Here is a 20,807-nt window from a genome sequence, read left to right as displayed (position 1 = left end):
AATAATTGTACGTAATACGGTTAGCTGATGGTAAGTTTGATATAAGACTATCAAGCGGTCTCGACATTTCACAATCTCGTGCAACACATGGACAGCTATACTACCGAGAAGTCGAGAACGACAGCCCACCGACATGACAAATCTGTACAAAATATGCTAGAAAAATATTGCACCAATCAAACATTGCCCATCAAGGCCACCAAGGATACATGATGACAACGGCCAATCAGACATACACAGAAAGAAGAGATGCTGACTCCAGTTTAACTTTCATCGACGGCTCCTATAAATACGACCCTCTTCCTGGACGCCTCCTCGTTCCAACACAGGAACGGGATTCTTCCTTCTTCTGGCCATTAGCTCCAATGGCGCGCGTACCGATGCTCACTGCTCTCCTCGTCCTGTTCGCGGTAAGCATCCGCTAACACACACCTGCTGCACGCATCTTTTCTGACTTTCTGTGTACGAACAAGCACAGGCAAACTCAATTTCTCTGTACGTCACGTTGTTTCAGGTTGGACAGCAGAGCCATGCTTTCTACTACATCAAGTACACCCTTCCAGCTTCCTCCGTCGCTGCACGTGCCACCGAGGAGCTCGTCGACACCAAGATGGCCGTCTTCTTCCGCGAGGAGGCCCTGCGCGTCCGCCAGAGCCTGCCCTTCCGGTTCCCGCGGCGGTGACCGCCCCGCTCGGCTTCCTCCCCCGCCACATCGCCGACGCCATCCCCTTCTCCTCCTCCACCCTCCCGGGCGTCCTCGCCCAGTTCAACGTCGCTGAGGGCTCCGCCTAGTCGGCCAAGATGGAGGAGACGCTGGGCATGTGCGAGGACCCGGGCCTCGAGTGGGAGGCCAAGTTCTGCGCCACCTCACTGGAGGCCCTGGTCGAGGGTGCCCAGGGGGTGCTCGGCACCAGGAGCATTACCGAGATGATCTCCAGGTGCCCCGTGCCCGGTCGCCGCTGCAGCCGTACACCGTCCGTGCCGTGCGCCCCGTCCAGGGCTCCAGCTTCGTGGGGTGCCACCAGAAGGAGTACCCGTACACCGTGTACATGTGCCACAACACCGGCCCGGTCCGGGCGTACAAGGTGGAGATGGAGGGCGCCGGTGGTGACAAAGTCACCTTGTTCTCCGTCTGCCACACCGACACGTCGGAGTGGGACAAGGATCACGTCGCCTTCAGGTTCCTCGGCACCAAGCCTGGCGGGCCGCCGGTGTGCCACGTCCTGCCGTACGGGCACATCTTGTGGGCCAAGAAATATGCTGGCCTCTCGTCGGCGTAAGGGATGAAGTGGTTCCTCTGACGTTATTAACGTTATCGCACGACGTGATGTGGTTGCTAATAACACATGTCAGTGATCATTCATCACTGACATAGCGTCAGTGGTCCATCGTCGCAGCGTAAGGGGGGAACATAATGCATGTCTATGTAATGTATCAGTCGTCGTTCATCGGCTCATACCACCTTGCATGTTCTCTACTCTAGCTACATCTCCACAGTGCCTAGCTGCTAGTAGTGCAGTGTCGTCTGTAATAAAGGTGTAAACTTAGGCACTGTTTGTTTGGACTTTCAAGTAGCTTTCCACCCTAAGAAGCCGAAAGCTCAAATAAATAGCCAGTTTCTAGGTTGAGCTTTTCGAAAGCCAAAAGTCCAGAAGCTGTGAAATGTGAGCTTTCCGCAGCTTTTCTATGTCAAGGTCGCGAAAATTACCCACCTGCCATTGTTTATGGTGTGAACCAGCCATTTTTGTTTCCTTCCATCTCCATATGTGTCGTCTCCATCTCCTCCGGTCTTGTGGCGCCCAAGCCGGCGCGGAGCGGCCGACCAGTGGGTGAAGAACTCGACGACCGCGAACGACTCCGGCGAGGCCTGGAGGAAGGCGGTGAAGTTGCCGGTGTCGAGGTCCACGGTGCCGTCGTCGTTGGCGCCGTCAGCCCCGCCCGCGCCCTCGACGTTGAGCGACCGTAGCGCGTCCGCCCCATGCGGCACCGTGCCGAGGAAGGCAGCGAGGAGGATGAGTATGAGGCGCGTCGCTACACCGGCCGCTGCGTTGGCCACCATGGATCGTGGCGGGCTCGGATCTCTCAACTGCCCGCGTGGGATTTGGTGATCTGTTTCGGACACCTGCCCCGCCTTGTCGAGTCCTCCCTTCCGGCAGGACCGCAGGAGGAGCCGTCTCCCTCCAAGCTAGTGCGAAGGAGTGCGGGGGAGGGGGTGGGGCCGCAGGGGAGCACCTCCACTCCAAATCTCCCCCACCGGCGCAGCACCCCTCCTTCCCGCCAAATCTTGCCCACCGCTGCCACTCCTCAGTCCCTCTGGCGCCCGGCGCTGCACTGCCGTAGGAGCGCGGAGCTCCCTGGCACCCCCTCCCCTGTCGGTCTCACCTCCAGCCGCCCCCACCCCTTCCCTCTCCCCGTCAGTCTTGCCTTCCGTCTATCGAGCAAGGTTGAAGAAAAGCCTGACATGTGGATCCCACAGAACAGACACTCCATCATACCATTCCAAAAGCTAGGTTGCCAAACAGTGTTAGCTTTCCCAAAGCTAGCTTTTGGAAAGCCACCCTTCCAGGGAGCAAAAACCAAAAGCCAGCTTTCTGGAAAGCTTGGAAAGCTAAAACTCAAACAAACAGGACCTTAATTATTCAATTCTATGTATGTCGTGTTGATGTAAAAATACAGGGTTATTACACTACTGGAAACCCGAATTAATTTCCTTGTGTGTGCCAAATTTCCATGAGGATTTTTTTCGTGCACACACAGGGGAATTCACATTTCCTTGTCGATTCCAAAAGAACACACAGGCAAATACCAAAATCCACAGGGAAATTCCTCATTTTCTTGTGGGTTAGGTATAACACACAGGGAAATTGACATGATGCACATTTCTCCGTGGGTTAGATAAAACACACAAGGAAATTGATATGAAACACAGGGAAATGACTAAATGAGTCATTTCCTTGTGTGTTAACTAAAACACACAGCGAAAGGCCATGTTGGAGGTATGGTGATGAGTTTATAAGCAGGAACATGTTGTTTGGCAAAAAAACTAGCAGCCTTGACATTTGCGGACTAGTTCCGCTGCATTTGCCGCCAATAAAATCCCGCTTTGAAGGCTTTGCCTACTAATGTTCTTGAGGATGCGTGGTTGCCGTAAATTCCTTTGTGTATTTCCTCCAAGATATCTTTGCCGTCTTCGCGAGTAACGCATTCCATGAGTACTCCCGAGGATGCTCCTCTTCTGTAGAGTTTATCTCCAACTAGAGCATAGCTTTTGGCGCGTCGTGAGACTTGTTCTGCTTGCGTCTTGTCGGAGGTAACTTGTGCTCTTTAATGTAGTCGATAAAAGGAGTCCTCCAGTCTACCTCGATCATCATGATCTCCCGGTCTGATGGACCCTTGCTAGTGGTTGCTGGAGTTTCTTGTTCTATATGGATGGCTTGTGAAGTTTGTGAACAAAGATGCCTGCTAGGACTTCCGCGCGTGTTGATCCCATTTTGGATAAAACATCAGCAACAACATTGTTGTCGCAGACCACGTGGTGAAATTCGAGACCTAAGAACTTGTTCTCTAGTTTGCGGACTTCCCAGCAGTATGCATCCATATTTTCCTTGTTGCAATCCCACTCGTCGTTGACTAATTGATGACTACTAATGAGTCACCATAGACTAGTAATCTTTTGATGCCTAGTGAAATTTCTAGGCGAAGACCGTGTAGAAGTGCTTCGTACTCGGCTTTATTATTTGATGCTTCCCAAAAGATTTGAAGAATGTACTTGAGTTGTTTGCCTTTTGGAGATATTAGGAGTACTCCTACGCCGGCTCCCTCAAGCTTAAGAGATCTGTCAAAGTACATGCCCTGGTGTTCAGGGCATTCTATTGGTGTAGGCAATTGATTTTCCCTCCACTCAGCCATGAAGTTGACTAGAGCTTGGGATTTAATTGTTGTTCTGGGTTTGACTTCCAAGGTCAATGCTCTGAGTTCTACTGCCCACTTTGAGATTCTGCCTGTGGCGTCCAAATTGTGGAGGATTTCACCGAGCAGGAAGTCAGTGATGACGGATATGTTGTGTTCCTGGAAGTAGTGTCGGCGTTTCCGCGAAGTGAGTAGTATGGCGTAGAGTAGCTTCTGGATCGGTGGATACCATGTCTTGAAATCCGAGAGTACTTCGCTGACAAAGTATACTAGTCTCTGGACTTTGTAGACGTGGCCTGGCTCAGTTCTTTCGACTACTATTCCTGTGATGACAACATGAGTAGTTGTAGCGATGTACAAGAGCAAATCTTCGTTTGGAGTTGGAGCTGTGAGGATTGGTGGCTTTGACAGGAAATCTTTCAGTTGTAATAGAGCTTTTTTTGCCTCCTCTGTCCATTGAAATTTTTCTTGTCATTTGAGTAATTTGAAGAAAGGTAAACCCCGTTCTCCAAGTCTTGATATGAATCTATTTAGAGCCGCCATGCAGCCTATAAGTTTCTGAACGTCTTTTATGCCAGATGGAGCTTGCATGTTAGTAATGGTGGAGATTTTCTCAAGGTTTGCTTTGATGCCTCGATGACTGATGATGAACCCGAGTAATTTTCCCAAAGGTACGTCGAAAACGCACTTGGTAGGATTTAGTTTCCATCGGAACGCTCGCAGGCTTGTGAAAGTTTCTTCTAAATCTGCGATTAAATCATCTGGATTTCTGGTTTTGACTACTACATCATCCACGTAGGCTTCCACATTGCAGGGTGTAGTTGTTTCTCGAAGCACATTTGAATTGCACGTTGATAAGTTGCACCAACGTTCTTCAACCCAAAGGAAATTGTCTTGTAGTAGAATGCTCCAAAAGGGGTGATGAATGCGGTCTTGGCTTGATCTTATTCCTTGAGAGCTATCTTATGATATCCCGAGTAACAATCAAGAAAACAAAGTAGTGCGCATCCGGCTGTGGAGTCGACTAGTTGGTTGATTCTGGGAAGCCCAAAGGGATCTTTGGGGTAATGTTTGTTGAGGTCTGTGTAGTTGACACACATCCTCCACTTGTTGTTGTTCTTCTTTCGAACTAAAATAGGATCGCTAACCAATTAGGGTGGAAAACTTCCTTTGTAAACCCTGCTGCGAGTAATTTGGCTAGTTTTTTTTAATCGCATCTCTTCTATCTTGAGCGAATCGTAGTCGTTGTCTTTTTGGAGTAGCTTTGGGATCGATGTTGAGTGAATGCTCGATCAGTTCCTTGGGCATACTTGGCATGTCAGCTGGTTTCCATGCGAAGATGTCTCGATTTGCTCAAAGGAAACCGACAAGCGTGCTTTCCTATTTGGGATCGAGCCCTATTCTGATCAGGGCAGTTTTGGATGAGTCGCCAGTTTCGAGGTCGATGGATTTGAAATCTTTGTTGTTTGCTGGCTTGACTTTAGTAGCTCCTGGCTTGTTTTCTGGGATTTCGAGTTCTGCCGAGGTAAGCTTCTTTGATGCGGTGAACACTTGTTGCATGGAGCTGGGAACTTGAGTAGTTGCAGCTATCTCAACAGTTTCTGTGTCACATTCACATGATCGTCACAGATCTCCTCGAAGAGATGTTCTCCTTTCGGTCTTCCGAGGATGGCATGGTAAGAAGTCTCGATGTCAGCCACCTCGAATTTGATGTACTCTATGAGGTAATGCTCTTTGGTATCGAAAGTGACAGGTAAGACAACTTGTCCTAGTGGAATGGCTGTGTTGCCTGGGATGATTCCATAGAAGGGAGAATCTATTGGGGTAAGCATGTTGGTGATGTCGAGACCCATCCTTCTTAGAGTCTTGGCGAAAATGACGCTGAGTCCACTGCCACCGTCGATGAGTACTTTGGTTAGTCTTGAGCCTGCGACAACTTGGTCTAGTACTAGAGGGAAACATCCTGGTTCTGAGAAGTTGGTCCATTGATCCTTTCTGCTGAAGGTAATAGGTGCCTCAGTCCATTTGAGAGGTGTAGGGGTGGCTGGTTCTATAGCCATAATTTCTTTGAGTACTAATTTATTGGATGGTTTGGAGGTAGTGCCTGGAATTCCACCGAAGATGACGTTGACGGTCTTAGATGCTGTCTGGAACTTGTCTTTGCCATCTTCAGTTTCATCCATCTTTCCCTTGCCTTTGTCCTTACTATTATTATTGTATTGTTGTTGGCGGGAGGTTCTGGCAATTCTTGCATAACTCTTGTGAAGGTTGTAGCAGTCTATTGCTGCATGCTTGCTGCGCGAGTGTCATGGGTATTGTTTCTTGAGTAGTTCATTGAATGAGGGGTCATCATTTCGTTTATTCGGTCCTTTCTTGCTTGAATTTGACATTGCTGCAATGGTATTGTCTGGTTTGTGCTTACGATTCTAATTGCCCAAGTAGTTGCTTTGGTGATCACCGTTGCGGTTTCTGTCTTGTTCTTGATTGTTGCTTTGGTTATTGTTGGCACGTCCGCGATTGCGGTGTAACTTAAACCTTTCACGCTCTTTGTCTTCTTCGTCTGCCCATGACCGAGCCATAATTTTGAGTTCTTTGACATCCGCTGGCCGGTGTTTGCCAAAGTCTTGGAACATGCGGCGGTCCCAGAGACTATTTTGAAAACATTCAATCACATCTGCCTCTGAAATATCAACAATTATAGCTTTTTTATCGAAAAAGCGTGTAGGTAGTTGCGCAGGGACTCATCCTTTTGCTGCTTCATCTGAGCCGAGTCAATTCTGTTGCCGGGATGCTGCATAGCTCCCACATAGTTGCTTGTAAAAGCTTTCTTTAGATTAGACCATGAGTCGATGGAGTTAGGCTTCAAAGATTCGAGCCAAGTTAGTGGCGCTAGTTCTATGCATACGGGAAAGTGAATGACTTTTGTATCATCGCTTTCGCCCGCACCTTGGATTGCTAATGCGTAGCATCGGAGCCACCAAACTGAGTCTTGTTTGCCATCATATTTGGTGATGCCTATTGGTTTGAATTTCTCTGAGAGAATAGTCTGCATGATTCGTCTTGTGAAAGCGGGCAAATGGTCATTGTCATCACCCTCAGCTTCACGTTCACGACGGCGATTGATGATTATATCTCGAGCATCACGATTGTGATTTAGTATTTCTCGAAGATCACTGATGTGTGAAGATTCCAAATTTTCTCTGCGGTGGTGTGGTTCTTCCACAGAGGCTGTGCGACTACCCTCAGCTGCATCTCTATTTCATCTTGGAGCTTCGAGTATGCCCCTATGTTGTCTTGATTCATCATGTTGTTGGTTTGAGAGTTTTGCATTGTCTCTGCTATCATCATGGTGACTTGGGTTGTGAGGCACGGATGGGATTGGCATTTCTTTGTCAAGGAGTTTGTAAGCATGTTCTGCCAAATATAACAGAAGATTGTTGTATTTGTTTGGAGGCATTGATCGAGGCAAGTGGTGTGTTATGTTCTCGTGTTTGAACTGCTTCGAATGCTCTGTCAAGGTTCACAATGGGAACTCTTGCGGGTAGAAGTCTACGACGTTCCGCCCTCTTATTGTTTCTTGCTCTTCTTTGAGTTCTCTGGCTGCTAGTTTCGCCCTTCGGGGTGTCAGCTGATAATTCATCTTGGGGGACTTCTTCCATTTGGCGTTCTCGATGAGGAGTTCTTTGGTGGTGATCACTGGTTCCTGTTCCATCAATTGGTGAAACCACAACAAAGAGTTCTCTATCCGGAGAGTAGCTTCCAGAGCTGGATGTTATGACTTCAGCGGAGCTATATTCTTCATGGATCGGTGAGAGTGGAGTACCCTCTTGATATGGGAGGATATCCAAATGTGTGATGAGGCGTGATTCATTGTCTTGGGCAAGGATTGATGGTTTCATACCCGGCCAGTAGACAAATCTGCCTTGCGGTGTTGATGTGATTACCAGGCCATGTTGTTAACCTGATAAGGGGAGTTCTTCAAAAGAGTTCGAGTCGGAGTTGTAGTCTTCAATTGACTCTAATCCAGACTAGACTTTAGATGGAGTTTTTTGATGAATCGTGACCATGTTTCGCAGTCCAATCGGAAATTGGCTTGAAGTTGTATCCGGTCCTCACAATGGCTGAATTACCTACTCGCGCGGACTAGTCCGAGTTGTAGTTGAGTCCGAGCTATAGTCAAACTCGGTGTTGTTGAGATTGAAAAATTCGAATTTCTCGACGAAATCTTCGTCCTCCTGTCGATGAGAGTTTCCGCCGAGATGATTCTTCCCCGGTTCTTCGATGATGTGGCATTGGAAACGTCCAATGCCATCAGTGATGCAGAGCTAAGAGCCAAAAACAAACGTTGCACCCGCTTTGAACACGAACGCAGGCTTGATGATGACTGTAGCCATTGATCTCTCATGGAGAATTTTGGCGACCGCCCCTACCTGGCGCGCCAGCTATCGGTGTTTTAACCCGGCAACCTATCAAGGGAGTACCTGAGATAGTGTTTTGGTTGGTGGGTGTCGCCAAAATTAAGGAGTCGATGGTGACGCAGGGACACGATTTAGACAGGTTCGAACCACTAGATCACGTAATACCCTACGTCCTATGTGTTGTACGCTTGTATTCAATTGAACTTATTTTGTGGGGGTTCCTGCCCGCCCTTATATATCCGGGAAGCAGGGTTACAGGGTAGTTTTGAGTACAAGAGTACTAGTCGGACAAGACTATAGAATCCTACTCTAACTCGGCATAGTATTTTCTTTGTATTCCGATTAGCCCTTCAGAAGTTCCATGTAGTCTATATTGCCCTGTAGCGTAGTCTTCATGTCCTGATATGTCTTGAGTACGTCCTCTTGAGTGGGTCTGTACAGACCTTCTAGTGGGTCCGGGGATGTATGGTCTACAACACTAGAGAATCAGAGTTAGTATTAGCTTCTTGTAGTGCTCTGTTCTTGTTGCGATATATGATTTATGACTTATTACAGATGCAGCCATTATTTGGGATTGACGTGGATGGATCCATGTCTATGGATCCTGGATAATTCCATTTTGCACATGTGTGACTTGCTGGATAGAGAAATTAATTGAGTTTATACAACCGTGTGACTTGAGTAATTTGGAAATTGTTTATCAATACAAATTAATTCACGTGTGTGTACAGGTTGCTGGAAATATACCAATTGGAAAGATACCAAATAAACTAACTGGGATGGGCACCAACGGTACTAATTCCCCCCCCCCCTTTAGTACCGGTTGGTGCCCCCCAACCGGTAATAGTTTCCATCCTATAAATACCCCTCCTTCTTACTCCAGCCTGAGCCATCTCCTCTAGCTCGAGCTTCACCCTATCCATAGCGAAATATGGGGAGGTGCTGCTGGATTTGTGACCTTGATACATGGAGAGTATACTAAGTTTATGCTTTAGAGCTAAAGTAATTTGTGATTTTTAGAATAAGGTACAATGGAGAATTTTTCATTTATATGAAGGTGTTATTTCTATGGATAGTATACCATTTTGTATAGGAAATTGTAGGAAATCACGTTAACTTAGAAAAAAAATCTTGAAGTAGCTAGAATTTATATAAAATCATGTTAGTTCTTAGAAATATATAAAAATAAGTAAAAATTACATCATGTTAATTTAGCAATTACATTATCAAATTGTAGGAAATAATGTTCATTTCTCACTAGTTCAAGAATTTTTCTATATTCTCTAGCTAATTCGTTTGTTATTTAGAGCTCATTTTTGTTTTTTAAAATATATGCACCATTTTGTATAGGAAATTGTAGAAAAATTGTAGAAAATTATGTTAACTTAAAAAAATTCTTGAAGGAGTTAGAATTTATATAAAATCATATTTTTCTATCTAAACTTTCAGCAACATTTCAGTTTAATGCTATTTATTTCATATTTTTTATGTTTCATTTATAATTGTATGGATGATCACAATATCTTTGGTTCGGTAATATTTTGTAGATAGATCGGCAATGGATGTACAATGCAGACAAACGTTCCATGGAGTACATTAATGGCTTGCGTGGTTTTCTCGATCAGGCAGAATCCAACAAACCGCCTTCCGATTTCAGTTTTTGTCCATGCATAAATTGCAAAAATGAGAAGTATTACTCATCCAGAAAGACTATTCATGCCCACATATACAGTTATGGATTCATGCCTAACTATTTTATTCGGACTAAAGACGGTGAAAGAGGAGTTAAGATGGATGATGATGATGAAGAAAAATATGACAACATTCCTGACTGAATTCAAGGAAATGCCTTTGCAGATGCTCTAATGGGCGATGCTGAAGAAGAGATGGGCAAGGTAGAAGGTCTTATTGATGATATAGGTCAGGTATTGCGAGGTGCAACGGAAGACTACGAGATGTGAAGGAGTTAAAATTGTTCGAGAGTATGTTAGATGATCATAAGAAATTGTTGTACCTAAATTGCAAATAGGGGCAAAAAACTTAGGTACCACACTGGAAATGCTGCAATGGAAGGTAAAAAATGAAGTTTCTAACAAGGGTTTTGATGAGTTAATGAAAATCATCAAGAACATGCTTCTCGAGGGGAACGAATTGCCATCCTCAACATACGAAGCAAAAAAGGTTGTTTGCCCTCTGGATTTGGAGGTACAAAAGATACATGCATGTCCTAATGACTATATCCTCTATCGCGGTAAGGAATACGAGAAATTGGAGGCTTGTCCTATGTGCAAAGCGCTGCGTTATAAGATCAAGTGAGATGACCCCGGTGATGTTGAAGGGGAGGTCATCAAGAAGAAAGTTCCTGCGAATTTAATGTGGTATTTCTCTATAGTACCACGATTGAAGCATTTGTTCAGAAACAAAGCACATGCAAAGTTGACGCGTTGGCACAAAGAAGAACGTAAGCAAGATGAAATGATCAGACACCCCACTGATGGGTTCCAGAGGAGAACAATTGATAGAGAATTTCTCAATTTTGAAAAGGATGCAAGGAACATACGGTTTGGTTTAAGTACAGATGGATTCAATCCATTCGGAGAGTTCAGTGGTGGTCATAGCACTTGGCCTGTGACCTTGTGTATGTTCAACCTTCCGTCATGGATGTGCATGAAACAAAAGTTCATTATGATGCCAATAATTATCCAAGGCCCAAAATAACCTGGCAACGACATTGATGTTTACCCAAAACCATTGGTTGATGAACTTCTACTGTTATGGAAGGAAGAAGGTGTACGTGTGTGGGATGAGAATAAAAAGGAGACTTTTAATCTATGAGCATTGTTGTTCATAATCATCAATGATTGGCCAGCACTTGGTAATCTGTCCGGACAATCAAACAAGGGATTCCGAGCCTACATGCACTGTTTAGATGATAATTGCAGCATGTATTTGAAACATTGTAAGAAGGTCATGTATACGGCCCATTGTCGATTTCTTCCTGCTAAGTACCTGTTAAGAAAGAAAGGGAAGCATTTTGAAGGGGAGGAAGAAAAACGTACTAAGCCCGTTCACCGTAATGGTAAACATGTATTTTATATGATTAAGGATGTGAGGGTAGTCTTTGGCAAGGGCTCTGGTAGCCAACCTATTCCGAACGGCGAGGACGGACATGAACCCATGTGGAAGAAGTCTATATTTTGGGAGCTACCTTATTAGGAAGTGCTTCAGGTCCGTAATACAATTGATGTGATGCACCTGATGAAAAATCTTTGTGTGAATGTGCTTGGCTTCCTGGGTACATATGGAAAGGCAAAAGATACAATTGAAGCACGTCGGGACCTGAAACAGAAACAACGAGATGCCCTACATCCGGAAAAGAGAGGTAATGGGCATTACTTGCATCCTGCCATTTACACTCTCAGCAAGGAAGAGAAGGAAAGCATGTTTGAGTGCTTGAATAGTATCAAGGTCCCATCAGGTTACTCGTCGAATATAAAGGCAATAATAAATTTTAAATAGAAGAAATTCATAAATCTAAAGATCCATGACTGTCACGTCCTGATGACACAATTGTTGCCTGTTGTACTAAGGGGTATTCTACCAGAGAATGTGAGAATGGCAATCGTGAAGCTATGTGCATTTCTCAACATGATTTCTTAGAAGACAATCCATCTAAACAATATACTAAAGCTTTAAAATGATGTGGTGCAATGCCTTGTAAGCTTTGAGATGGTCTTTCCACCTTCCTTCTTTAATATCATGACCCAACTTCTAGTCCACCTTGTTGAAGAGATTTTTATCCTCGATCTTGTATTTCTACACAATATGTTCCCTTTCAATAGATTTATGGAAATTTTGAAAAAGTATGTTCATAACCGTGCCCGTCCGAAAGGAAGCATCGCAAAGGGATATGCAACAGAGGAGGTCATTGAGTTTTGTGTTGACTTTATGGATGGCCTGAGTTTGATTGTTGTCCCTGTATCATGCTATGAGGGGAGACTGAAGGGAAAGGGCACACTAGGGAGGAAAGCTCCGATGGACATCAATGAGAATACATTTCGTAAAACATAGTTCACGGTCCTGCAGCAATCATCCCTGATCGCTCCATATATGAAGGAGCATAGGGCTAATGTACGGTCCTCAAACCAAGAGAAGACTGAGGCCTGGATTACACGTCATCACATTGACACTTCCGCCTCTTGGTTGCGGCGACGATTGATGGGTGATGACATGATTGAAGAACAACTAGCATGGTTTGCTAGGGGTCTATCTATCTCAGTATCAACATTCCATGGATATGAGATAAATGATACACATTTTACACCAAAGTCCGAGATCAAAAGAGCACAAACCAAAATAGTGGTGTCCGTATCGATGCAATAGACGACAATGGGAGAAAAAAGATAGATACTATGGTGTCATTGAGGAGATATGGGAACTTGACTATGGACCTTTGAAAATTCCTCTATTTTGGTGCCAATGGGTGAAACTTACTGGAGGACAACTATGGGATGAAAATAGTGGACCTCAACAAGATTGGATACAGAGAAGAACCATTCGTCCTAGCCAATGACGTGACTCAAGTTTTCTATGTGAAGGACATGTCAAGCAAACCAATAAGGAAGGGTGCTAATAAGTCAGATGACCAGCCAAAGCGTCACATAGTTCTTCCAGGGAAAAGAAAAATTGTTGGAGTTGAGGACAAGACTGACATTTCAGAAGATTACGATCAGTTTGATGATCTTTCCCATTTTCAGTCGAGGTTGACCCAAGCAGCCTGTTAGCCAAAGAGGATGCTCCATACTTACGCCGCAATCACAACCAAGGGACGTTCGTCAAGAGGAGAGTTATTAACGTTCCATTAGATGATGTTGCGTTATGTAATTGAACCATTATGTTGTGTTTTTGGTTATCAACAAATGAATTATTGTAATTACCATATTACCCTTAATTATGAATGGTTAGATCTTGTTTATACTTTATACATTTCTTCCCTTTTGTAAACATTGGAAATTCTTTCTTCATCTGGATGATCTTTTGTAAACATTGGAAATTCCTTCTTCATCTGGATGACAGCTAGAATGATGGGATACACGAGAAACTTGATGTACTTGATGATCTCGCCTCGGGTACTTGATGATCTTGCCTTGGGTACTTGATGTACTTGATGATCTCACCTCGGGTACTTGATGTACTTGATGATCTCGCCGCAGCCGTATTAGAGTGCGATGTGCTTACCATGAACACCTCAGCCTCCTCCACCTGAGCCCAGAAACTCGCAAAGTTGACCTCGGCTCAGAAACTCGCAAAGTTGACCTCACAGAGGCAGCCAAGCTCGTTTGCATTTACGTGAGAAAGTAATTAAGAACATGAATTCCAGAAAATGTTATCCTAAGTGTCCATGTATACGTCCAACATATCTGAATAAATACCTGATAGCAATTTGTTCAGCAAAATGACATCGCGATCATCTTGATTTTTTGAATGATATAAGCAAATCCCTGCAATTATATAAGCAAATCTCAGCCTATTAAACAAGAAATAATTTTTGCATGGTTAAAATATTAAATATTTCTATTTTTGTAGCACCATTAAATAATAAATAATAAATTTACGTATAATTAAACAAGTACATGATTAAGTCATGGTAAACATGTTAATAACACTACAAGCACTACGAACTTATGGATTTTTTATTCAAAATAAGTTTCTTGCAAGTTTTATCCAAAAAAGTGTTTAGAGCTTGTTGCTCTCTCTAGGTATGCTTTTGAGCTCTGATACTAGCTGTGGCATCAGATACTAGCTCTGATACCAGCTGTGGCACCAGGGCTAGCCAAATTAGCGCGGCTAAAGTGTACTCAATATAGTCTCACACGCGAATGGACACTTTAATCGAATTAAAATGGCCTCACACGCGAATGGATACTTTACCCGTCAGGTGGTATCTAATTCACCGACTCCTAGACATGCAAGGTTTTTAGTTGAGGGTTTTATTTTGCCAAAAGCTTCTAAAGTAGGTCCTTACTTTTAAGATTTAGCAGCAGGTTCTAGTTGGTTTAACCACCTATTCTAAGCAAGCATGTTGAACAAACAATTTAATCAAGCATCAGTATTATTCATCATCCTTTGTTTCACTTCTTACTCAGTGTAGCACAGTGATCAAGCAGTCTCAAACTATGAGTTCGAATCGAGTTTTTAAACTTTACAAGGTGAACCTAACCCCATGACATCCTTGTACCACGACGGGTTCGCTTCATTTGTCAGCCATCCCCATCAATCCCTAAGCACGAGGTCAGGCCCACTTCCCTTGGTATACAATGCGCCACGATCCCGGACGACGTTGTACTGTGACTGCCCTTGTAACCACATGCTGCAGCAAGGGAACCAAGTTCCAGAGATAGTGGGGAGGTACGCTCACGTCCCAGTTCAATCAGGTACTAGGCTCCCCTATCCCATACTAGGTATGAGATTAGTACTTTCAAACACTTGACCACGAACACTGACACATTACGGCCTTAGCAGCTTTCTTCTAGACAGGTGGGGCAGTCGACCAATTCAGACCAATTGCTCAGCCCCGCCAGTCAATCCTTATGATTTCAATATAAGTAAACAGGCAACTCCTACAGCTCACGAGTGACAGGAAATCACTCGACTTTTATCGAGTCCCTAATTAGTATTGCAACTACTCATCTTAACATACTAGTATTCAGCACATCAGTGCCTAGAATCATGCAACTAGGGTTTCAAGCAATTCCTGTGAACTTAAATGCACAAACATAAGTAAAATAAGTAGTGCATAAATTTAGAAAACTGGGTTATGCTCCAGGGCTTGCCTTCTTGCCCTAACTCAGCCTTGGGCTCTTCCGAACTTGGTTCGGGCCTTGATTATGTTCAGCTCATCAGACACCCTCTTGCTTCGCATTCTAGGCCGAGCTCGTACGTTCCATCAGGGAAGTTAGCTTCTACATGAGATGCAAATGCAAGATTTCAAAACAAGCTTTTATGTGTAGGTTGCATTTCATTAACGTTGTAAAAGCCATGGTAAACATCAGTACTCCAGTGCATTTCCCCGTCTGATTTGGAATAAATATGCTTTTTTATCTTTTCTTTAAAATGCAAAGTGGACGTTCCGGCACGAATCTCCGCAATTACTTGTTCGGATTCTACATATTGCTCATTTTGCACTAGAATCAAGGTTTTTAACGGAATATTCACACTGGACCACATTCACTTAGACAAGGTTATAACCATTTATTTTCTTGTCAAGTAAGGTATGTTGCGATTTAAAACTTGGAGTTGACTTTGATGGTGATTGTGTAGACATCTAAAGTTCAAATTATTTAAACTTCATAAAAGAAGGGTGGGGTCACTTTAGGGTTGCTTAACACTTATTTGGAAAGTTATCCTATTTCTAAATTTTTAAACAACTTAAAGAACCTTATTAGTAAAGGTGTTGATTAACCTATGACCGTTTCTTTTACTAAGTGATCATTTTATGACTAAGCATGACTAAGCAAGTTGCAAGATTAAGTTATTATCACCCACATGCAACCCATAGTAACAACTTCATTTCAAAAGTAGGCGACAAACATGCTTAGTGGCTTGCCTTGGTTTTCTTCGAGCTCAAAATCAACTTTTATGCCAGCCTCGACTTTGGTCTCAAAGGTTCCATTCTCTGGCAAATTTTCTCTCTAAAAGAATGAAATGTGTGCATACATTAGAGATGATGCTATGAGTGCTAATGCTCATGAATGCATGAAACATGGGAGGATGTATAGTGCAAGAAGTTAGAAACCAAACAACAGCAATGATCTATATGTTGCAAAAGAACACAAACTGAATACCAAGAAAATCCTGAGATAACACGTTTGGTATTATTTTTAAAAAAGACAGGACAAGCGTAAAAACAAAATTGGGATTTGGTTTCACAATTAGCTAAGCACACACTAAGTTAGATATGCCTATGAGTTTTGTAGGAAAAAAGTAAACTACCTCTTCAAGACCAAGCATAAATCTAACATAAAGAAACAAGTTTTAGGGAAACACAGGACTAGTCTCATGCCACTATGAGGTATGACTATTTGACTAAGGATTTCAATCAAGCATGCAGACTAGCAAAAGTGATTTCCTAGTTTTCCTTTTTATACAATTGTTTTAGCATGATTATAAGGGCAGAAGGCCAAAGTCAGATTTGGTCATGAACAAAAATCCTAACATTCTAGTTAGAGGTTTCTTAAGTGGAACGACAAGGCATAGTAGAGCTATTGAATCTAGCTATACACCATACCCAAACATGCAAACAATGAAGAGATAACTAATTGTACGATAAACTAAACAAGCATGAATTCAATTGTTAACAATACAATCTAGCTAAACAGTACAAGGTCATACAAGATGATGAGAAAAACTAGTTTGCACGATAAGTCAAAAGTAAGCATGAAATTGCAAGATTAAAATTATTTGTTGAGAAATAGTCATGGTATCAACAGAAGACAATCAACACAAAATCATGAGAGTTGGATTCACCCCAGAATCAATTTTTAATGTGGAAATATGAGTTAAACAAGTTAAACTACCCTTAAGCACATTAAATCTAAAAAGGCTTGCAAATCAACCATAAAATTTTCATTATCATTTTTCCTAGATTCTATGTGGAACACAAAGACTAATAGTGATGGTTTCATCATTCTATCACTTTTCCACTATTTATTATGCAAATAACTAGATTAACATAGCAAGTAAGCATTTAAATCTAAAACAATATGAACACCATGAATTCTACTCACACAAGTTGTAGATCTCAACATGCATGTTATAAGGAAACTAACAAAAGTGATTCCACAATTTTTAGAGCACTATGTGATTTATAAAGCATTTAAAGGCTTTCACACCAAATAAATCATAGCACAAAATATGAAATAGCAACATGCACAAAAGCATTTTTGAAATAAACTAGACACCACAAGGAATCCAACAAAATAGTAATCACATTTTTAGCAATTTCCTACAGTTTTCTATGCATTTTCAAAGTTTGCAACATTTTTACTTTAGTAAACAAAACAAAACCTAGCAACTTTGCAAGCTACCCCCTGGAAAAACAATTCCTTTCTCTGATCTACCCTTCTCTTAACCATCTAGCCCCTGCGTTTCACACTCTAGCCCCTGAACAGATTCCACCTCACACATAAATCCTGACTTTTTATGCAACACCCCCTGGAACTTCTCCTTCTTCTCCAACCAAGTCCCTGCGCCCCTAAACAGATAAGAGGCATGCATGGTTTGGGCATGGGCGCACTAGCGTGGCTCGGGACAGGGGGAAACGCAGCAGGGCGCTAGGAGGAGGGGCGGCGGCGCCATGCCTAGGGCCAAGGGACTCCCTGGAGTAGCGCAGGTAGGGAGGAAGGGGGCGGCACACAGGTGCTCCATGGGCGACGACGAACGGCCGATGATGTTGCCGGGAACGAGCGTGGAAAGTCACCCAACAAGGAAAACAAACACGAGCATCACGATTAGGGGCTCACCACGGTTCCGTTTGAGGCATTAGACGAGGATGACGGCAGCCGGGAGATGGGACACCATGGAGAGGCAGTAGTGGCAAGTGAAAAGTTCCTAGAAGTTTTGGGGAACTTCGATTCCCGTCGATTCTGTGGACAGCGGGCGATGAGAAGTGGTGGAGGGCGGAGCCAAGGAAGTGGAGCAGCTTTGGACGTGAGCTATTGAAGGGAGGTGGCTGGAGTTGGGCGGATTTCGTCGGAGAACAGGGACATGTTGGGGAGCTCGACAATGGGGAAAGTTTCTGTTGCAAGGAAAAGGAGGGGAAGGAGGCTTGGGAGAGGGCTGATTTAAGGGCTGGGGCGCGAGAAGATAAGGATGGGCAAGATGATAAGGACGCCACAGCGTCGCTGCTCAGCTTTGGTAGTAAGGGGCGACGCCAGAGTTCGATGGCCACCTGGTGCCCATGCCATTCGGTCCGGCTCCTGCCCAACCGGGTGCGAGGAGAGGCGTGGCGCGGCGGGGGAAGCACCTGGGCGATGCTCGGGCAACCAACCGGCGATGGGAAGCCCTGGTGGCATACCGAAGGTGGCTAATCGGTGATCTTCGGTGTCCGTGCTGGCCATCTGGCGTGTGTGCGGTTGAGGGAGGAGGAAGAAAGGGGAAGCTGGTGACTGACGTGTGGGCCCATGAGATTTTTCACTACTACCACTTTCTCTCCTTATTTGAACCAGCTACACTTGTCCAAAAATTTCCCAAAAATACTTGTTGGAAAGGTAAATCACAAAGAATACAATTCAACATGAATCAACTCAAAAGCTATTATGGTTTTCACGCAATCGACAAAACAAAATACCCAAAATTGAACTTTAAATGAATTTTTAGCACAAGCAAACACTTCTGAAAAAATTAGTAAAAATATTGTAAAATCACTAAAGTGTATCTAGTATTTAAATAAAATAATAGGAGGCACAGTTGTATAAAATAAATTGGGGTTGCTTCACAAATTTTGTTTTTCAACAATAAACAATCAATTTCTGGGCACTTAAACAATGCAAGGTTAAAATGCTCCAATGTGCACAAATGATGCTCATGAGGTTCAATGATGCGCAAAAGGATGTTCTTGATGCTCAAACATGCACAATGATATTCTTGATGCTCAATAATGCACAAAGATGCTTGTGATGCATATCATGCAAAGGTGTCGGGTTTAACATGTACTTTCTCACCAAGTTTGAACTGTGTGCTTGCATTCCCAAAAATAAAAGTTGGAGTTCAAGGTGTGGACTATACCTTTTATAAAGGCCGACATATGAGGAACTTGAAGGATTTGGAATTAGGATTGTGGGAAATTTGGCGGACGCCGGTCAAAGCTGTTTTTGGATTTGACTTGAAATTTGACCGAACTTCTACTCAGTTTTTGGAGTCTTTCCACTTCCAAATCAAGAAAGTGCATATTTTTAAAGTTGCTCCATTTGAAAAGGTCTATCACTTTTGTATTGGCCAAAATTTAGTTTTTATATAAAATTTATTTTTATTGGCCTCACTAGTGATTATCAACAGAAAGGAGTTTTGACCCTGGGTCAAAATCTAAGGTGTTTTTGGATCTTAACTCTTAGCAATTTTGAGTTAGCTTTGATTTGCTTCTTAATCACCCTGTTGATTATTTGATTTAGGTTCTTAATTACTTGAGCTATCACAGAAAAATAAAAAGATGGGCGAAAAATTCAAACAGGACAATGCAACCCCTTTAGTACCGGGTGGTGTGAACACCTGGTACTAAAGGGGGCCATTTTTCGTTTCGCGTTTGCAGAGGTCCTTTAATACCAGGTGGTGGGAACACCTGGTACTAAAGGCCCCCCTCTAGTACCGGGTATTTTTTTTGCCTGGTACGGGGGGAGGGGGTTTAAAGCCACCTCACCTTCTTTTCCCCAAATACTTAGCCATTTCACGCATTGGTGCTCATCGCCTCGATCCATCGCCGCCGCCTCCGTGCTCGTCGCCTCGTTCGCCAGCGTCGCGCCCTCGTCGCCGTCCTGCCTCATCACCCCCTTGTCACCGCCGCCATTCCCATCGTCGCCGTGCCCAGCCCCATAGCCACCTCGCCTCCGTCGACCCTATCATTCTCGTCGCCCCAGCCGGTCCCGTCAACCCCGACCCTTGGCCTCGTCGCCTCTGCCCCGAACGCACCGCTTCGACCACACCGCCGCCACCCCAGCCTCCGTCCCCGGCCTCCACGTGCCTCAAACGTCGCTGCCTCTCTGACCGCGCCGCCCCGACCGCATGCCCCGTGCCGTACGTTGCCGGCCGCCTCCGTCTGAGCCGCCATGACCGCGCCGCCTAACCGCCTCTGTCCGCGCCACCCCCACCCTCAGCGCCCCGGCCTCCACACGCACCCCCGGCCTTCACGCACCCCCGGCCTTCACATGCACGAATGCACACTTGCGGCCGGCCGCGGGCTTGCTTCCCACTGACGTAACCTTGCGGCCGGCCATGATGTCATTATTTTTTTATTCCTGTAGCTCTAGAAATTGTAGGAAATTATCTAGAAATTGTAGGAAATTATCTAGAAATTGTAGGAAATTATATAAAATTTGTAGGAAATTTGTGTAAGTGTAGGAAATCATGCAATTTATTTTTTTATTTTTGTAGTATTAGAAAATTGTTTAAGTAGCTAGAAAATAGAGAAAAATTCTTGAAGTAGCTAGAAATTATAGAAAATCCTGTTAATTCTTAAATATTAATAAAAAACGTGAAAATCTTGTTATGATGCTGTCATTTTGTAGCAATTGACTGTAATTATTGTAGAAGTATTTCATTCTATTTTTGTTATCAATTCTTTTTTTATTGTAGAAGTGTTTCATTCTATTTTTGTTATCAATTCTTTTTATTTCTGCAGTATATGAATTAACTAGAAATTGTAGGAAAAATGTTGAATTAGCTAGAGAATATAGAAAAATTCTGGAATTAGTTTGAAATTATAGAAAA

At 43.8% G+C, this 20,807-nt stretch overlaps 1 long non-coding RNA gene and 2 pseudogenes across 1 annotated transcript; 2 read left to right on the top strand and 1 right to left on the bottom strand.

Moving 5' to 3' along the window:
* The first annotated feature begins 224 nt into the window (after positions 1-224).
* LOC117860207 (protein RAFTIN 1A-like) lies at positions 225-1,711 on the top strand (annotated as a pseudogene).
* Positions 1,712-10,700: 8,989 nt separating this feature from the next.
* Positions 10,701-12,451, top strand: LOC140223219 (uncharacterized; annotated as a pseudogene).
* An 800-nt stretch (positions 12,452-13,251) lies between these two features.
* LOC117862247 (uncharacterized) lies at positions 13,252-18,168 on the bottom strand. The gene is made up of 5 exons (XR_011898493.1): positions 17,849-18,168; positions 15,934-16,018; positions 15,161-15,289; positions 13,760-13,828; positions 13,252-13,589 (listed from the first exon to the last, which is right to left on the bottom strand). It is a non-coding gene; the product is annotated as an uncharacterized lncRNA (long non-coding RNA).
* Between the last annotated feature and the right edge of the window lie 2,639 nt (positions 18,169-20,807).

This window comes from Setaria viridis, chromosome 6, assembly GCF_005286985.2.
Source record: "Setaria viridis chromosome 6, Setaria_viridis_v4.0, whole genome shotgun sequence".
NCBI lineage: Eukaryota > Viridiplantae > Streptophyta > Magnoliopsida > Poales > Poaceae > Setaria > Setaria viridis.
Note: the sequence above shows the minus strand (reverse complement) of the source record. Positions and strands in the feature narration are given on the sequence as shown.